The following is a 19138-nucleotide window of genomic DNA, read 5'->3' on the forward strand; positions in this document are numbered from 1 at the left end:
GCAGGATGGAGGCTCACGCTGCAGGTAAGTGCCTGTGATAGTGCACAACAGAGCTTTGATGTGGTGGCTGCTGCTTCGATGCCCCCACGCTTGTGGTCTCTCCATCAACAAATTCTGAGCAGTTTAGGGCTTGACTCATCCTACCAGACCTTTCTTTCCAAGCCCTTTATTAACGTGACAGTTGTTGTAGGGTCTTGGCTGCTAGCGCTGCTGTTACAGCCTGCAGAATAGCTGCTGCTGGTTGTCCCAGCGAGGAGGTACGTGGTGATAACAGTCCATCTTGTCCCCAAGAAAAAGGGCACCTCTGCTTCAAAGGGGACTGTGTGCACTGGGGATGCCGCCCTGCCTCTACGATTTAATGCTGAGAGCTGGTTCATTGCCTTGTTAATATCTCAATCCCAGCTAAGCCCCCGGACTTTGATGCCCCGCAAGATGTCTCCTGAGTGATGACTTTTCATACATTATGCAAATGCAGCGTACAAGAGGCCAATAGGTCAGGGCCGTCCATGATTAATGGTCCAAAGATGTTCTGAGTGGGAGCACGGGTTTCAGACTTGGATACTGTCTTCACTAATGATTTTTTTTCCTTTTTTCTATGCCTGTACGAAGGATACCCTTGGTCTTTGCACAGCTTCGCCTGCGTATCTAGAGGAGAAACCATGTGTGGGTGGGGTGAGCTGGGAGCAAGGCGAGCGCACAGGTATGAGGGTGTGTTGGGGGCGGACAGACAGCACTGGGTCCCCCTGGGCTGTCTCGTTACCCACCTTGTCCGGGTGAGCAGCAGGGCTGCAGCTTGATCGCACTGTGGGAGCTGAGCTTGGTGCTCATGTCCCCAGGGCTGTGAGCAGCCTGGAGCAGTGCCAGGGCTGTGCTGCACTGGGCTCTCTCGCTCTTCTGTGGGAACACGAGCCTGCTCGTGGGCCTGGCAGGTGATGGGCAGAGCAGGTACCGTGGGTTCACAGCAGGGACTTCTGCCCAAGAGCCTTTTGGGGTGAAGCCTTGTGGTGTTTCCCCACCCCAGCTGGCTGTGGCTCCTGCCTTGGAGAGCATCCGGGGTTGTTCCAAGGACCAGTCGAGCTCCCTGTCACTTGCGTGCTCATGCAATTGCAGCCAAGCTGCAGGAGAGCAGAAAGTCCTGGTGGAAGTAACGGCGTTCTGGAAAGCCTTTCGTGGTGCTCTCAGCAGAGCTACTGCAGCAGGCTGGAGTCCGCTTCCCCTGCACGGCGCGTGGCAGGGCCAGGGCCCTCACTAGGGATGGGCATCGCCTTATGGACCTGTTCTTTCTAGCTTGCTGCTGCCAACTCATGACTGGTGTAAGCAGCAAGCTTGGACTGACTGCTCCCTGGAGCCAGCAGCGTTAGAGAGGTCTCTCCAGGCAGCTCAGCCAGCAAAGGGAGGGAGCCTTCGGCTGTCTGCAGAGAGTGCGTCTGCCGGCAGCCCAGAGCCACCACGCTCCTGCCGGGGCGTCCTGGGCCACAGCAGTGAGCTGGGGCCCCTGCGGCTGGCTGAGTGGCCCTGGGATAGCTGCCACTGTCAGAGAGCCCAAGCGAGCGTTCGTGCGAGTCAGTTTGTCACTGTCCTCTTGGGGAAGAGACCGGGGAAGGGCAAGGCATGAGGACAAAGTCCTGCCACTCACTTTTTCTGACAGAGGAATTGCAGTTGGGCAGCACCAGCTGTCGGCTTCCAAGCTAGAGCTTTACGTTAACCCTCTCCTGGCTAGTGCAGAGGCTGCTGTGCTCCTGTGTTTAGTCTCCAGCATTTGAAGAGCAGTTAAGGGGAGAAGGGGCAGAAGAGCTGCGAGGCATTGGGCAAGTTGTGCTTGGGTAACAACTCTATTGCCAATTAAAGAGCCTGGCTTTGATGCACAGTTTATAGAAAGCAGTTGCTAATCTACCAAGTCAAATCTTGTTCCACTGGCACTTACTTGTGCAAAGGTTTCGTTTTCCTTGATTTCATGTCCTGCCTGTCACCGGAGCTTCAGGGCTTTCAAGGAATAGAGCAAGCCTTGAGTTTAATGAAGCCTTTTCTTTTCAACTGTCCTGGGCTCAGAAGCTCTTTGTCAGTGATAAGAGCTCAAGGGTTCTTCTGCGTGCAAGAAAAGAGCTGCTGGGGCCCTTGAGCTCAAGAGAAGCTATGCTGGTTGACTCTGGATGCAGCACTGGAGCATGGTCTTTGCCCAAGGCAGGTGGAGGTGGTAGGAGCAGGGCCATGAAGTGCACGTTTCCCTGTCCGGTATTTGCTTCTTGTGTGAAGGCTGTAGTTTTAACTGAAGTCATGGTTGTTTGGTCCCAGGGTGCCAGCCCAAATGCTCTGTTCCCTCATGTGCATAGTTGTGCTTCTGCCTTGAGGATTTGGCATCATGTTGACTCTCCCCATTGCCTAGGACAGGCAGGAGCAGGTAAGAAGAGTTGGTGCTGAGGTGCTAGTGGAGGATTCAGACATGGTAAAGGCTAGGGAGAAGCTGGCTCATCCGTGCAGGGCAGTGAGGCTGCATGTGGCGGTCAGGTGAAGCTGGCTAGGAAAAGCTGCCCCTTGCAAAAGCATTTAAAAGTCTGCCTGCCCTGAGCAGGAGCATGGAGCCATGTTCAGGTCTCTGTCTTCCCTCCAAAGCTCATCCCAGGAGATGAGCTGTTCTTCATCTGTCCATGTCTTTCAAATTTCTGCCATGGCAGGAGCTTCTGCAGAGGGATCCAGGCAAACAGTGGCTCAGCCAGGCAGGGCAGCAAGGGGCCTCTGGGATGGGGATCTCAGTGCTCCAGACAAGGCGGTGTTGGGAATGGGAGGGTGGGAATGTGGAGGGCGAAGAAGAGGGTGCTGGGGAGAGAGTGTGTCATGGGGACAACTGCCCAGCCTGGGGCTGTTTTGGGAGAAGGAGCACCTACGACTTACTGATTATATAGTCCTGTCCCCATGCATTATCTCTTGTGCCGTTGGGTTGTGTAGGAGCGGTGGTATTTGTGGTTTCCTCTCCCAGGAGCAGAGGCAGAGCTGTGAACAGCGAGGAGACAGCGTGACAGGGATGCTAACGAGGCTGGTGGGGCATTAGCTGCCCTGTGGCTGGCAGGGACCCGGTGATGCTGGAGAAGCCCTGGTTCTTGGTGCCACCAATGTGTTGCTGTGGGATAGGAAGTGTGATATGGAAGTGCAAAGCACTAGCACTGATGCGTCTATTTGTGGCCAGGATGTTCCTTTCCAGCGTAAGTGACAAGTTCGGTGGCTGTGATCCACTCATCAGTAGCCACCTCTCTTCCAGAAGAAAGTAGCTGCAAAGCTTTTCTGTTGAAGTGCATGACAACACAAGCAGAGCGCTTTCCGCCTTTGCTGTTGCTGCAAAGTGAGCGTTATGCGTCTTTCCAGGCATTCCAGACTTACGGCCTGGGCCAGGCTCAAGATGTACCTAGGAGACACCTAAAAGCCAGGGGAAGATGCACACACCTGGTCTTGCTGTCGTTAGAAGCACGTCACCGGGAGTCCAGCGTGCAGAATGGTGAGGTGTATTTTTTTTTTTTTTTTTTTTTTTTTTTCCCTTTCTCCTTCCCCAAAGGCCAACCCAGACTGTACCAATCCGTCCTGTGGTGAGGGAACCTCATCATCACCTGCACTCTGCTCGGCTCTGTAGGGCCCTAGATCAGCAGGGATTATTCTGGTGTGTTCAGCAGGAGGCTGCCAGCGGGTGCAGGAGCCGCAGCGCAGGGCGCGCTGGGGGCGGTGGGATGCGCCCGGCTGTTTGTGCTGACTTGGAGGTTGGCTTTGGGCAGTGGCTCCCAGCGGGCTGTGCTGTGAGGGGGGGTCCTGGGCTGGCCTGCCGTGCGGTGCCTCTTCCTGCTGCGCCCCGCTAGCTAATGGGGTTGCTTGGGGGCTTTGCTTGGATGGGGAAAAGCCTGGCCACAAGCATTTCCTCCTGACTTGCCTTGCAGCTGCTGGCTGTGGCCTGTAGCCATGGTGAAGGGTGAATGGGCCACTGGTGTGGTGAATATTGTGTCCTTTTCATCATATTTTCATAGGCTAACTAACTTTAATGTTTTAGTTTGGAGTAATGCACTATGTATCATACAGAGGTTTTCGCTGGGGACAAGAGGAGATGGTTGCAGTGTGCGTTGGAGCTGACTAGGAGCGAAGGAGAGGCTGCCTCCAGGCCGTATGGTCAGGATGTCTTTGCCCAAATGTGGTAAATGACTACACCAAGCAGTCAGCCCAGGAGCGCGGTGGTCACCTAAACGTAGATGATGTCGGCTTGTGCAAACTGTCCTGGACTTCACAAGGTGAGGTGCTGCTCCAAGGTCAGTGTGTTGGAGATCGCCAGTAGAGTAACCCTGTGCAAGCCCATGCAGCGAGGCTGTTGTCTGTCAGCCTGTAGACGGCCTTGGCAAGAGCGCTAGGGAGGATTTCAGAAAAGAGCGTGCTAGTGGAGCTGGAGGTTTGATATCCATCTATATCCGTATTCTGATATCTGATTTCTCCCTCAGCCAGCAGGCACCTGGGCCTGCTAATGAGTGCCGTAACTCTTGCCGCAATCAGAGAAAAATGCAAACGTGCGTGCCACGTTAGTGGCTGCTGCTTGATGGAAGCTAAAGCTGCTGAACTTCAAAACTCAGCTGCTGGAACATCAGAATTTATAAAAACTATGCTTAATCAAGTGATTAAACAGTATGATTAAGCTGAAAGCCTGGGATGCTCTGCCAAAAGGTCGATAGACTTAACATTTAAGCAGACAAATCTGTTGCTTGCAGGGTTGTCCTACTGACTGCAGCATAGGCTAAAGGGAGGCACCAGGGCATTGAGGTCAACACGCTCCACCCGTTATTGGCATTGGCCTGGGCCCTAAGCGCTGGTAGCTGGTACGCAGAGGTACCTGGACTAGTCCTGTCCAGTGCCACCACGGCAGAACAGGGCAGGAGAGCGGGTGTGCTGGAGCTGACAGCCATGGTCCAGCCCCTCTGCTCTGTCTTTTGCCCACAGGTGAGCTGCTGCCCTCCTGCGAAGCTGACAGGCACAGCTGGCGCAGGATGCTTGGAGAGGGCAGCCTCAGTGCCTACCATGGCTACCATTCCAGGATTATTCTCCTGCCCTGCTTCCTCCCCTTGGTCCCAAGCGCCCAACCCATCACCACCACGTCAGCCTTCCTCGTTGGTGAGATCACTCAGTTCTTTGAGCCCTGGCGCAGGCTCTTGCTATGTGATGAGAGGGCCTGAGGGCACCTTGTGATCTCAGCTGAACACGGTATGGAGCAGGATCCCATCACTGATGACTCCTTCCCCCACAGCTCTGCTCCTTGGCTGCCACCTGAGAGGAAAAAGGAGGCTGTTGCCACCACCCCTCTGCTCTAATCGAGTTGTTACTTTTGACCTAGCTGGGGGCAGGCTGGTGTCTGAGTGAGTTTGCTGCTACCCTCATCAGGGCTGTTCGTGGCTGGAGCGTCTGTGACACTGTTGGAGCTCGGAGCAGCGTTCCACCGGGATGAGCCCCGCAGACAGCAACCACAGGAGGCTGCAACCACAGGAGGCTGCAACCAGAGCAAGCAATGGCACAGGAAAGGGAGGCGAGGAGTACGTTTTAAATACTTTTATTTCTTAATTTACATAAAGGTATATATTTGGCTTATTTCTTTTTCTTATACTCTGAGATTCACAATCAATTGCTCTTAAAAAATAAAATAGCCATTTGCTTCTGAAAGAAATCAGAAAACTATTTTATACTCCTCCCTTGTATAACAAGAAAATATACTATATACTCCCATACATCACATAGTAAAAGTGATTGTAAGTGCTGGTTTACCAAACAATAAAGCAAACAGAGAAGAAACCACACAATCAGGACAGAGGGTGCAGAGAGGAACTCTGCTTTCCAGAGTACATCTGTTCACTTAACAGGGTTTTGTCACCCTGAGGTTGGCTCTTAGCTAGTATATAAAAGGCTAGAGGCTGTTGGGGTCACCCAGATTCTCGCTGTCAGCGATGGCAGCCGGAGGCATTACCGTTACTGAGGTTGGCAGCTTGCTGCTTTGGGGCCAGTTCTCTTGCCTCTCTCTGCAGTTCCCATTACCTCCATTCCTCTTGCTGTGTACAAGCAGCCTAATCGCTTCTGTAGCGGGTGCATTGGTGCAAATGCAGCGTTAGCTGTGGAGGGAGTTAATGATTGCTTAAAAACCCCCATACCCTTTATGAAGTGGAGTAGAAGAAAGCCCTCATGATCACCCAAAGGGTTTTCTGCACCCTCCGTGGTGCACTCTGGACACCCTACCCCTGCACACTCGGGCACGGACCTGCATGAATGCAGCAGGCCGCGTGTAACGCTGGGGGACCCAAAGAGCGCTGAGCTGTCGGAAGGAGCCTGCACCTTGCGGCAAGGCATCGGAGATGAGCGGCATTAAGGCAGAGGTGGGGAAGGAGCGGTCGCAGCCCTGAGGAGCGGAGCGAGGCAGCAGGTACTGGGGAGTGTGGGCGATAACCTGAGCACCCTCCCCGGCTCCCTGGCCTGAGACGATGTGTACGTGCAGGGAAGGGAGGGCGTGCGTACTGCTTTCTCCCTTTTGGTAGTATTTTCCCAACTGTTTTCGAATGAAGTCAAGGGCTCCTTTTTATGTACACTAATTTCCAGACATTCATGTGCAGTCATTGATGTGCAAGAGATCAGTGGCTTTAAAGGTATTTCTGTCCTTATTGGGACTATTGAATTTTATGTTGAAGTTTAGAACCACAAACATAACCTTGATGACCTGAACAACTGTATATTTAAGTGATGAGCTGGAACCTTACTTCATTTGTTGTTATGGATGCTAAAATATTTGGATTCCTGATTAAAAGCTAACTTATCTTTTCCCATTAACAGCATTTCTTTATTAAAAAACCTCAGAAATACTAATTTTAATGGGGGTTGTTATTCAGCTTTGATATAAGTAGTATTTAAACTCAGTAAATAGGTCATATTTGCAGATTTTACTCTCATTCCAGAAATGCTTCCTATGCATATAGCAAAAATCTTTTCATTGCTCCTACACTGCTCCACAAGATCAACAACCAAAATTGCCCTAAAAGCTTCCAAGCCCGATTACATCTATACCTACATAAAATTTTTACACGTGGAGTCATAAGGGAAACGAGCACAATCCTGCGTGCTAAGTCCAAAGCTCAGCACAGCGTAGTACAATATGCTAACTCATCTTTTAGTAATGGGGAGCTTCCGACCTCTGCTAGAGTACAGAAGTGCAACACTGCTTGTTTATACAGCACCTCAGCGGTGAGTATCTCAGCTTTGTGCATACAGAAACTGAGGTGCAAGTAGTGACTTTCTAGGAGTCCCATACTGGTGGAGATGGGGCTGCCTCCTAGGATAGGAAACAGTGTGTTGCAACCCAAGGAAGGGAACTTATATGGCAACATATGCCCACTCTCTGTTCAGTAACATATACATTTCATGCCCAAACTTGTACCTGTTAATGCCTTGCTCCCAGGGACCTTTGATCTAAGGGAGCTGGTGTCCCTCTAATAGATGCAATACTTTATAGAAGCTCTGACTGAACAGTTCTTCCAGCTTGGAATACAGAGACACAGCTAAAACAAGAAACACTCACCAAGAAACCAACCTTTCAACTGCTGACTGATTGAATATGGGTCATCAAGCTGTATAGGGGCAGCAGAGGTGAAAAGGCAGAGTTTTCTTTCCCCTCTCCTGTTCGCTGCCCTTAGAGCACTCGTAGCTGTTGCTTTGTCTTCCCTCTCTCAGCCTGGAACACGCGGGAGCAGGGATTCAGGGTCCCTCCTTGGGGTGGAACTGCTGCAGGTAGGACTCGCTTTTTCTGCTCCCTTCCCTCTTTCCTTCTTAAAAAGAAAGTCACAGCATTTCCTCCATATTCAAGAAGATGGATAAAGCTGGCCTCCTGTAACAGTGCTGCGCTTCTCCAACAAGGATTGAAGCTTGTCATAAACAAGGAGAGCCAGTGAAATTCCAAAAACACAAGTTTCCTTTTCATTGTTGACTGCTGAGAACTAAGTTTTAGGACAATTCCTAACCTCTGAACTTTAGCAGGAATGCTTCATTTTGTTGGCAGTAAGTGCTACAGCTGAAAGACTGCCTAGCAGAAAAGCAACTTAAGAAACGTGGCTGACCTTCCTTTGGTCTCTGAGATGAAGTGACTAATTGCTGGGTTGCTTTTTGTTTCTTTTTATACAGCTTAACAAGGAACAACTTAATGGGAATCAGAAATTCCCGTGCCTTTAAAGCCAGGCATTTGGCTGCTGGACTACAGAGTCGGCATTTCCCCTACCAATGTAAATAGTGGCACGAGGTGGGAAATGAAGCATTGTTGTGGATTTGCTTTGCTTTATTATTTCTAGCAGGCATTTGCTGTTCTCCAGAGGATACCCAGGAGCTCGAGGAAAATTTCTGGCTCTAGTTGTTTAGCCAAAGCTTAAAGCCATTGTTAAGGGATTTTAGGTGACAGAGCAGCCTTTGCAGAAGAGTCCTATGGAGTTTCATAAGGAGGAAACGTGTATATTTTATAGGAGCCACTGTTAAAACACATCTACCTCGGCAGAGACTGGCTATTGCGGTGAGTATTGACCAGTCTGCTGGTAACTGGAATTGCTCACCATCTCTACTCCAACCCTGCACTGTAGATCACCGCACGTCTGGAAGTGAGTGGGAGATTTACTAACAGTACCTTCCCGTGTCTCTGTGAACAAATTCATGCCACGGTCAGGACAGCCACCTTCCAGACCTGCTTGCAGTCTCAGTTTGGCATTTCCTTTGCTGATTTAGTCCTACTTCCCCCCCAGCCATGGCCACTTTGGTGAACATGAGCACAAGAGTGAGGTACGTTCACCTCTTAGAGGTGTGCGCCAAACTGGAGGGAAGCAGCTAAGCTACGAGAGACATCTCTGAAACAGAAATAAGGGGGTGGGGGATCACTGACCCCGTGCCCTGTTTCTGGAAGCCTGGCTCTTTCTCCAGGGCCCGTGCTCTCCTTCCTTCCCCAAACTCACAGCTTCAAACCGACATAGTGTAAATTTGGCTTGTGGAAGTCAAGTGCAGGAAACAAGACTCTTCCGTGAAATGGCACTGACTGCTTTACAGACACACCTTGCTCCTCTGCATCTGAGAATCTAAAGGCATTCAGACACCAGCTTCACATATTGAAGATCTCAGGTGCATCTTCATTAAGATAAAAGTGACTACAACTGATACCCCAATGTGTGTGCATTAAAACCATGTGTGCATTAAAAGCTAACCATTGTTCCCAAGGGAACAGTTACTGTAGAGTATCAGCCACCTGCTTTGAAAATACTGATGGAGGGAGAATTAGCATGTACAATACGGGTAACATGATATGCATGTAAACAAAGCAAGTCATCACTGGAACAGCGGTATTACAATACCAGGCCCTAGGTAAAGCAATTCAGCCGTATAGATTTTGGTATTTTAAAAACCTGTGAACCTCCCAGGCAAGCTGAATTTAGTATATGGAGCAAATGCTGGAGCCCCTAGGTATTTCTGTCCAAGGTTCTTCTGGGTCTTTCTGCAACAACCGCCGTCATACCCAGTGCAGCGAAACTCTCTCCTCTGTCCCATTGCTCAGCCTCAAGTGACAGGATGTCATCCACTGTAAGCCTTCCTATGGTGCCCGATACCAGGGCACTGAAATGAGGAGATTGTGGACGTATTTATGTCTGGTATGGTTGCACAGGCAGCTCCAGATTTCCAATGTTTAAATAAAAATTGTTTATCTAAATATATATATAGAGATAGATATCTGATATCTAAAATCTTCAGTAGAGATAAAGCATCTTATGACATGTTTAAATTAAAAAAAAAATAATCTGACTTAAGCCTTCAGTGTTAAAGAAAAGGTGATGTACAGAAAAGGTCCCCAACTAGTGCAGTCTCTGGGTGCAGGAGTGCTGGCAGAACAGCAGCATTCAATAGGACGGAAGTTGCCCTATAAATAATGCGTACTTCATTGGCTACAACTAAAACCGTATACACAATCTACAGTCACTCACTTGGGTAGCACATTGTGGGTCCGCTGGACGGTTGTTTTCGATGCTCAGAGGAACCTGTGAACGTCCCGATGCTCAAGGAGCACTGCATTCCAGGCTGCCCCACTCATCTCCTGGCACCTGGTCCCGCAGGCTGGAGCAGCGTGATTAGGTTGGCGCTGGATAACCCTTCCAGGGTGGCGTGGAGCTGGAAGGTCCACCCATTTCCAGTAAGGAAGAGCTTCAAGCTTGAGATCGGTGTGGTGGTGGGAGCAGGAGTCCACATGTGGTTTCCTTCATTGGCAACTGCAAACAGGAAGAGAAAAAAGGTGGTTAATGAGGCAGTCCCAGGAATTGCTTGTTAGGATGCACCCAGGCTGTGTGGCAAAGGCTGGTCTCAGAGACCCCTTGCCTCCGTGCAAGTCGGAGGATAGCACAGCTTGACCGGTATGGAGACAGCAATCTGCGATGAACATAATCCTGTTGGTTTTTGGAATGGGAAACCTAAAGATACTGCGATCAGGAAAAATCTGCCTAAAGAGCTGCCCAGTGTGAGGTTTAGACTGCTGCCCATAGTATTTGAGGGTGTCAGACATGTCTTGTTGATGGCAGTTGTACAGGTACAACTGTTCGTGGCGTGGGTTGAAACAGCTTAGGGACTAACAGCATTAGTTTTTGTTAGATTGTTGTTAACCCCATCGGTTCACCAAAGAAAAGAGAGACTGCTTTTAGCAGCTCCTCTGAAATGAGTGCTCAGACAGTGGTCTTTCTTTCTTAATCAGCCTCAGGTGCTAACTGAAACATTTGCTATTAATTACCTGCTCTTAGCAAGCAGAGAAGGGAGAACAGGTCTTTTTTTTCCAGCTGCAAAACTATTCACTCCCTTAGATTTTCTGCATCCCCTCTGGATGTGCTCTTTCACTGGAGGATAACCAAGAAAGATGCTTTTCCAGTGACTGTCTTCAGCTTAGTAGCCAAACTCCAACAGCTCCCTAGAGATGTGTCAAATTACCAAGAAACCATATCAAATTTTATCAGGAATCTAAATTGTACTGGAAACTATCATAGAAAAATTAGCAGGGAAATGAAAATGGTATCTCCCGTACCCAGAAAAGGACCCTCTCTGTCCTTCTTAAATAGTCATTTTGAACACCACATGTGCTGTGGCATGTCAAAGTGGCCGGCAGCTTTCCTAGATTCTGTGGATAACCAGTTCTCTCACTGCAGGATTTCCTGGGAGAGGTTCTGTGCTCCACGTTATACAGGAAACTGTCCCTGACCTTAAAAATCAGTGACTGCTGGGTTATGGAAAAATTCCCTAAAGGGATGGCCTGGTTTCTCTCAACTTGTATAAAACTGGACCAAAAGAGAAAATTAAATAGAGTGAAAAAACCTACATGTGCTCAGGACCCAAGTGTTCAGTTAAAAGGTGAGTCTCAGCAACATGAGCTAATATTTTTTCCCAGACATCTGAGGCTTTTTTTTTTTTTTTTAAACTTTGTGTAAAAGCTGCTAATAAATGACAGTGTGTGAGTATACATCCAGCCCAGAGGCTGCAAGGTACAGGCTGGCCTATTGTATCTTTAACCTATACCAAAATATATTCCCCTCTGTGGAAATAACACATCTGCTGTACTCGAAATTGTATTAAATCATTTCCCCCAAAAGGCCATTCTTAAGTGTGTTACTGAGTTCCGATTTTATGATTAGTCTTTCAATGCATTTAATTTATGGGAAAGAAATCTCCTCTTCAGAAACTTGCTTTAATTAATTTTGGCTACAGTCAAATGCTGGGAAGTGTTTATCAATTGCTGCAGCTCTGAGCTGCAGTGCTGCGCTTGCTGGCTAGCGATGAAAATAGCAGGAACACAAGGGAGGAGCAAGGGTGGCGGGAGAAGGGCTCTCCCTGCGGCTCACTGCAAGACCTCAGAGCCGTCACCCCGGATCAAGGGTGGCAGCGGTGACAATCCTAGCAACAGCGACGCGCAACTTCTTGCGCTGTCAGAAAGCATTTTTCAGCAGAAAGCTTTCAGTCTGGAGTAAGTTAGGAACGGTCATGGGCTAGTGAGCAGATGTTGGGCCAAGGGTAAAGCAGCGGCAGGTTTTATGTATGTAAGGTACTTTCAGGCAGAGCCTAAATTCTGGCTTTGGACAAGCATAACTACTGCTGTTCAAGCTGATAGGGGTTACACGGGCTTATCTGCTCAAAGAAGGGGACACCATGTTTCTGGAGGAAACTCAGTGCAACAAAGGACACTTGACCCCTGGTTTCCCTGGTCTTGATTTATTCCTGTTTGGGTACAGGGTAGCAAAGGCGCAGCAGCATGGCTGTCTAAGGTTAACCCCTTTCCACCTGACAAGAAAAGAAATGATTTGATAGGAGTCCACCAAAAATTAATGCTAGCTCAAGAGAGGGCCACAACACTGACAGCCAAGAGACGAGTTGGCTTAAGCTGACACCAACCTGCAGCCTGAAGAACCGTGTCCAGTCCAGTCCGTCCATCCCATAGGGATGCCAGTACCCTCGCTGTAAAGCACTGAGACTTGGGAGCCTCAAGTTTCTGCCTTTGCTGGCAAACATTGGCATGGGGAAGAGCGTAAGGCCCCGCAGTGAAGGAAGGTATTCCAGCAAGTGGACTGGCAGAAATGAGAACCTCCTCCCCTAGCGCCACATCTGCATCCCCAGTGCTACCCCAGGGAGGGACAGCAGCTGCTGGTTTGGGTCACTCACCGTCTCAGACTTTCACGGAGGCCGGTGGCATCACGAGTTGATTCACCCTGGTGGAGGGAAAACGAGAGTGACATGTGAGAGCTGCAATTAGTCGAGAAACAGGCTCCTAAAAACCTACTAGCCTATTAAATCCAGGTTCCTGCTGCGTAACAGCTTCTAAAGAGATAGGACATTAATAACTGTCCTGCACTATAATATAAAGCTGAAACCCTTTCACTGTGGTGTTTGACAGCAGTTCGGACAATTGCTGGAACATGCCAAGTAACATTGCCGACACTAATTGACGAGGAGTCAGGAAGGCCCCAGAGGCGTTCAGACCTCTAGCAGTCATTTCCCTAAGCCAGTAAACACGACTGTTTGTACGGCGGCTGTTGAACGGTGTCCTTCTGACTGACAGCAGAAATGTAAACAGTCACCACTGATAACATTTAAATCAAGAAGAAAGTAGTTGTCTTTCCATTTGCAGCACCTGAAGACCTGCTGCGGTTCCAGCCAACTGCTGCTGCGTGATGGAGGGAGGCTGTGGTGTCACCAGGCAGAAGCTGCTCGCTGTGACACTCTGGCCTGCGGGCAGCGACGGGGAACAGCTCCTGTTTGCTCTGCGGGTACCCAGGGAAAAGGCAGCAATGGTTTTACAAAGTCCGTCCCTCGGTCCTGCTCTCCGTCACAGTACGTGCCCGGCACAGTTCAGCCCTCCTCGTCAGCAGCTCCGACCTGGCACTGCCAGCCGCTGCACTTAGCCAACAGGAGGAGAAGAAGCCTGAGTCACAGAAAAGGAGTCTTCTTATACCACTTGGCTGTGCTAACTTAAAATAGCAAGTTAACTAAAACTGGGGTATTGCACATCTTAAAGGAGTGAAGCAGAGTTGTGCCATTCGATGCAAAGGCACAGCTCCTTTTTGAATCCCTGCGGAGACCTGGGCAGGCCTCCTTCTGCGTCTCTGCCTGTGGCGCTACCAGGTCAGAACTTCTCAGTAAAACATCGTTTTCCTTTGGAAAAATGCTGATTCACTAAAACTTCTCTGTTGATCTTCACCAGATTTCATACCTGACCCAAGACCCCCTTTTTGCTGGAAAGGGATGAAGCTGGACTGGGGCACATATACCAGGATGACTAGTAGTAACCAGCAGTTGGGGGACACCTTCCAAGGACAGAACAGAAATTTCTGCATCAGAAACTGGCCCTACTACCAGTTCAGCCTACAGCTCTTAACTTCCCACCAACCTCACAGGAAGTTTGCCTCCAAGATGTATACCCAGATCCTGTGCATTTTCTACCTCTCAGGGAAATAAACTGAAATATTCCTGATGTAGGAGCTGACCCAAATTTCTTTGTAGCATTATCATTCTCGGTAACTCTGCTGCATTGGCCATTACATTCTATTGAACGTTTTAACTGTGCTTTAATTAGCAGAATACATCACAGACATAAAACATATTACCTCGTAATGCTATAGTCAACTTTGGAAGTAGGAAGTAAACTATGATATTTTATGAAGCTATCATAGGATACTAAAATCCCAGATGTTTGAATGCTCAGTAATGTTGTTTGAAAGTAATGTCCCTTAACAAGTTACTCATTCCAAATTTTTACAAGCTACAGAACATACACAGAAAATGTTAGTTTTGCCATTACATTATCCTAAGTGCAGAGAATCCACCTACGTTGCTGACAGATGAACCGTGAACACACAGAAGACTTTGCTTCCTATATTACTTATTGTGCAGGCTGCTACGGTATAAAACCTACCTCCCACATAAGTACTTATGTTATCCCAAGTCATCAGAGTTATTTGTTCTTTGCATTTTAACACATTTCTCTCAACTTTTGCTTTATATCCCTTTTACAGACGGGAACGGAGGCCTAGAGCAACCCATCTTAAGCGCGTGTAGAAGATTGCAGAGGAAATGAGACCCCCACAAGACTTCTGAGAACCTCCTAGGGAGAGAAGAGGCTTTCAGGGTTCACACGGGAAACTTAGTGAGCAAAAGACAGAACCGAAATAGTCTCCCAGATTTCAGTTAGGGCAGTTGTCATCCTCTGAAGTGCTATGTTGTGCTCACTAGCGCGCTTACTGGCAGGGCTCCCTGGCTTACCACAGCCTGACTGCGCCGAGGCTCGGCCTACGGGCGGCAGGAGGGCAGCTGTGATTTTTTTTTTTTCTTTTTTAAGCAAAAATGCTAATAATAAATTTTTGATTCTCCCAGCTGGTGAATCGTCATACATGGACTTAAGCTAAAACGGCTCAAGAGCATCTAAATCCCCGTTTAAGTGCCACTTGCCTTTCTAATAACGATAATCCCACACTGATAGGTTGTCGCTTCCGATTTGGGGATATCTGCTGACTAAACAGTGGTTCCTAAATTGTTTTATTTTGTCTGCAGTGTTTTCTCAAGATTGTGAATGTTTTCATTCCTTGAAGAGAGCGGGGTGGGAACCGCTCTGTTATTTCCTGAGGGGGAGGAAACATATCCAAATTGCCTCTCCAGAACAGAGGCTGCACAAACTTTTTTGGTTGTTTATGTGGACTCCTCCAGCAGTTAAAAACGAGGTCGACTCCTTCTCACCCCACCATTTCCTCTGCTGTCAAACCCAAATATTTCTCCTAGATCCTATCAAACCATTTCCATGTAATGTGACAGCATCTATAATTCCAAAGTATTTATAAGGCTGGCTGTTTAATATTAAAACTACACACTCTAACACTGTTAAATATTTATAGTATGTAAAAAGGACCTAATTTCACAGCACCTCAGTCTGGGAGAGAATTGCATAAGAAAAAAGACCAATTTAAGATAACGGATGAGTGGCCCAGACCTTTTACAGGTCAGCTATGCTCTCGCTTCAGTTTTAGGAACTGTGCAGAGATCATTCTCCAGATGCCCTATCCCGTTCAGTCTAGCCGATCCCAAAGCCAACAGATCCTGGAGATCACAGTTGCTAATACAGCCAGGATTGCTCTACGGGTCCTCGCACAACCTGGGCCTTACAAAGCTTTTCAAAGAGGTTCTGCTGCCTGCACCCAATCCACAAATGCCCTTCTCCATCCTGTGCCAGCAAGAACAAACTCCAAATCTCCCTTCCCACCTGCAGCTCAGCCTGTTCCAGCAATTTAGGGTGAAGTTGGAAAACTGGGGGTTATATGTTCCACTGACTTTCTGTGAGAACTAGGATACCGAATGGTCAAGCTCCATGAATTTATCATCTCCATTCAAAACTCCCAACGAGTGACAGCATGTCGAGAAAGAGAACACACTGAGCCTAGTAGCTGGGCACCGTCATGCACAAGACGCCTAGAGAAAAGCTGTGCTTATAGAAAGCAGAGCAGAGTGCTTCTGTGAATGCTACCAGTGCCCTTTAATGTTGTTTCATGCATTGATTAAACAACAGAAATATTTTAGTATCATACACGTTTCCAGAGACCCCATTTTCTCGCTGTCTAAACAAGTCAGACTCTGGCTTTGGTAACAGAGTAAAGGAAGCGTGTTAGGAAATAATGCTCTAATTTTTTCCAGCCTGTTGTACTTTACATCACTTAACTTTTATGATCAACAATAAAATTCTTCAGCAGGGTCTGTAAGCCTACAAATAACTCACGGTTTGAATAGCAAGAGCTCATTCAGCAGTCAGAGTATTGGGGCTACAGTGGCAGCTAGATCACTGTACTTAGCAGCACCAATTCCTGCCTGTGATTAAGGATCCTTCTCCTGCCTTCATTTCGCTGTAGAGACTTTTGTGTTTCTGAAGTACCGTGCAATATGCTATAAAGTGTCCGTTTGAAGCAGAGCTTTAGGAAGGGATACCAACCTAACAGCCACTAACGGCACCCTGCAGCAGATTCCTCTCTGTCTAAATTTTCTCAGATATTGCTTGGGGTAAACATTTCTTTAATCAACAGATGAATTTTGAAATCTGTTTGGGAAGTGTTTATCTGGGGAGCAGGTCTGATGCCTGGCCTTAGCAGAAAGAAGGGTAAGACCTGCTACTAAAGCTAGGAGAGGAAACACAAGGCCTAACCGAGGTTTTTGGTGAGAGCCCTGAACACTGGAAGCACCGTAGCTTGGGCGGCAGCCAGCGGTTCCTCCCGGATCACTGGGAGGCTGAGGTACATTTCCAAAAGGCCTTGGGAGCACCCTGAAACTGAAGATTTTAGGTGATGAAATACTCACATGGACAGACAAACTTGAAATATAATGAGATTTGATGGCCTTAAATCTACAAAAAGCAGATATTTTCTTTAAATACTACAGCTAATGGAAGGGTCTTTTGTGCTCTTTTGCATCAAGCTAAAGAGGCAATGACACCCGTCACCTGTGTATCGGGGGGTGAGCAGCCCAGCCGGGGCAGCCTTCTGCACAGCCGGCTACTGACACTCATCGGGAGCATTACAACCCAACGCTGTTCTCTGGACCTGAGTGAGAAGAATAGAGGCCAAGGAGACCGCTCCACACCTCTATGACTTGGGGATGCCACAGTGAATTTTATGAACTGATAAGTGAACACAGGAGGTTACTTGCACGAGAGGTTTGCTCAGGTTGTTGCTATCACTGCGTCCCTGCAGGTACCTGACAGAACAGTTACGGCGTGGGAGAGCTGGGGCATCCTTTCACCTTGGCTTTCTTGAACTTCAGATGGACACAAGCTCAGGTCCATCAGGCAAGTTAAAATGCTGGGGTACAAGTAACGCTGTCACCGTGGTCTCCCTGGCACTTAAAAGAGGGCAAATGTACTTGAAGCTGGAAGGAAGAGAGGGAAGTTCTCTAAGGCAGAGTAGCATAAAGTGGGCTTAGGCCCAGGCACAGTCTTCCCTCTGCACAGTAACCACCTCCTCGCTTACCAGCTGTGATTCAGAAGGGGGGAGAAGTTGGAAAAGCATATGTTTCACAGGCTCAGCTCACTTCATCCGCCACCTTGTTATTGCAGGGATCACTTGCATTAAGTAAATCCTTGCTCAAGCCACTTGCCAAGACACATTAGCATTTTGGGAGAATAAAGGAGGGAAATGGACACGAGTTTACAGACCATCCCACGCATATTTTCCACCACTGTCTGGATACTGTCAACACCCTCGTAAACACAGTCAGCTCCAAGAGGATTTAAAGCTTATTGCGGTTGGCCTGCCAGCAATACAAACAGGTAACAGAGGATCAGGAAACACTGTGTTAAAAACACAAACCACCACCCCTCATAGGTTATCACAGCTCATGTATGCTCTGCACAGACCCTAGTGCTTTGTTTCACCAATGTTTCACCACAGAGGGCTTTATAGTTGCATGTGACTGGGTTTTTGTCACATCTCCCTTGAGCTCTTTGAATCAGTCAGACTCTATTAAATGCACCGAGCCTCATCTAGTAATGCACGATGCTAACGAAGCCATGCATATGGGCACTGAGCTCCTGGAAAGACTGCTGCCCCTGGAACAAATCAAAGTAGTCTATGGATAGTCTACTTTCTATTATTAATCTGGTCACTGCAGAAGCCAAACCCAGCTGTCTTATCTACTGCAGAGTGCTCTTTCAACTTGGCTCTCTGCCACATTTCTGTGTAACATATTGGTTCCAGCAATGCACCATCCCTTTGCCAGACACTTCACCAGTAGCTAAACCAGCAGGGCAGAGACCCCACTTCAAGTACGCACGTTTCAAACCCTTCATTGCATAGATTTTTTAATCAAGCAATGCAGAATGTAAATGTGTTAGCCATTACCATCCTCCAGTGACAAAGGATAGTTCCGGCTTTCCTCTGCAATTGGTAGGAGCTGTATTTGGTTCCCTGCTTTATAACAGACTTAGTCTGGGATGCTGAACACACTGGTTTGTCCACCTGTGCCTCCATCCCCTTCCAGAAAAAGAGCTATGGGAACATTTAACCTTAATACAACTGCTTACCTCCTGAGCAGGGTACAAGAAGAGCCAAATTAAGGATTCCTTCCAGAGAACATACCATGTTTTAACTGAACTCAAGCTATTTTGATCATTACGTCAGTAAGCTGGGGACATGACACACAGGATTAACAACATGCATTACTGCATACCCCTTTGCTGAAACTCAGTGCTTTGATTCAAAAGGCTTCTAGTATGCTGCAGCTTAAAATGATGCCTGAAGATGCAGGAAAGGTGAGCAATAATAATACATCAACCTAGAAAGATCCCCGTTAGTGGTACAGGGACAGGACTGGCACAGCTAAAAATAGTCCATGCGCTGAGCTTCCTGATGCATCATGACAGGTTCATCCAGCCTCCCAGGAACATGGTCTGCTTGATGAAGCTGAGGTCAGTTTGCTAAAGAAAAATGACACAATGCTAAAAATTGTTAACGAAGAAGTGGGCATAGGAGTAGCGTGTGTTGGAGTGGCAAACCACTGCTTAATTTAGCTCTGCTGGCTGCTTATGCTTATTCATTTCTAGCTAGAGAGAAAGCCTAGGGCTCGT

At 48.1% G+C, this 19138-nt stretch overlaps 1 protein-coding gene and 1 long non-coding RNA gene across 2 annotated transcripts in view; one reads left to right on the forward strand and one right to left on the reverse strand.

Annotated features, from left to right (window-relative positions):
* Positions 1-548: 548 nt before the first annotated feature.
* On the forward strand, positions 549-5042 carry LOC136993934 (uncharacterized). The gene is made up of 4 exons (XR_010886201.1): positions 549-700; positions 3358-3487; positions 4057-4262; positions 4960-5042. It is a non-coding gene; the product is annotated as an uncharacterized lncRNA (long non-coding RNA).
* A 998-nt stretch (positions 5043-6040) lies between these two features.
* LOC106493356 (SPNS lysolipid transporter 2, sphingosine-1-phosphate) overlaps positions 6041-19138 on the reverse strand; it is a 145682-nt gene continuing 132584 nt past the window's right edge. Inside the window, exons 13-16 of the mRNA XM_067309655.1 lie at positions 12706-12752; positions 9999-10280; positions 7571-7817; positions 6041-6116 (exon numbers count right to left, since the gene is read on the reverse strand). The gene's annotated coding sequence lies outside the window, so the exon portion shown is untranslated. The remainder of the gene's footprint in view (positions 6117-7570; positions 7818-9998; positions 10281-12705; positions 12753-19138) is intronic.

Source organism: Apteryx mantelli, chromosome 22, assembly GCF_036417845.1.
Source record: "Apteryx mantelli isolate bAptMan1 chromosome 22, bAptMan1.hap1, whole genome shotgun sequence".
In the NCBI taxonomy this organism is placed as follows: Eukaryota; Metazoa; Chordata; class Aves; order Apterygiformes; family Apterygidae; genus Apteryx; species Apteryx mantelli.